This window comes from Macrobrachium nipponense, chromosome 18, assembly GCF_015104395.2.
Source record: "Macrobrachium nipponense isolate FS-2020 chromosome 18, ASM1510439v2, whole genome shotgun sequence".
In the NCBI taxonomy this organism is placed as follows: Eukaryota; Metazoa; Arthropoda; class Malacostraca; order Decapoda; family Palaemonidae; genus Macrobrachium; species Macrobrachium nipponense.
In genome coordinates, this window is record NC_087211.1 from 87,584,386 (window position 1) to 87,585,015 (window position 630).

A 630-nucleotide genomic window follows, 5' to 3' on the forward strand; every position below is an offset into this window, starting at 1 on the left:
GGCTATAAAAAATATAAATAATTTTATTGATTCTGTACATAAATTACATATATTGTGTATGTATTTTTGTGAAAAGACCTTTAAAGTGTATTTTTTTAAATAAAAGAGAAAAAATAGTTTAGTGCAGTGAATAACTAGTGTTTGAACACTGGTTAAAGTTTAATGGAGCTAAAGTAGGGGAAAAGGAGTAATGTACAGATGGAGCCACCTTTGTCATGTATACTCTCGAGTAGCTTGAAAAATCTGAAGATTAGAATATATACCCTGAGATGTAAAAGTTTTCACATTTTTGTAACAAATAACCCCAGGTCACTTTATAGTCACCTCAAACGCTTGGCACTGAATAGAGAACCGTCGAAATTATATCACAATTCTAAACAAAACTATTGCACAGTGACAGCGCCTCAGTGGCGTGGTCGGTATGGTGTTGGCGTACCACCTCCGTGGCCGCGAGTTCGATTCTCGAGTTTTCTCATTGAGGTATGAGAGATGTGTATTTCTGGTGATAGAAGTTCACACTCGACGTGGTTCGGAAGTCACGTAAAGCCGTTGGTCCCGTTGCTGAATAACCACGATATCCATGCAACGTAAAAACACCACACAAACAATAAATATTGTACAGTGTCCGCA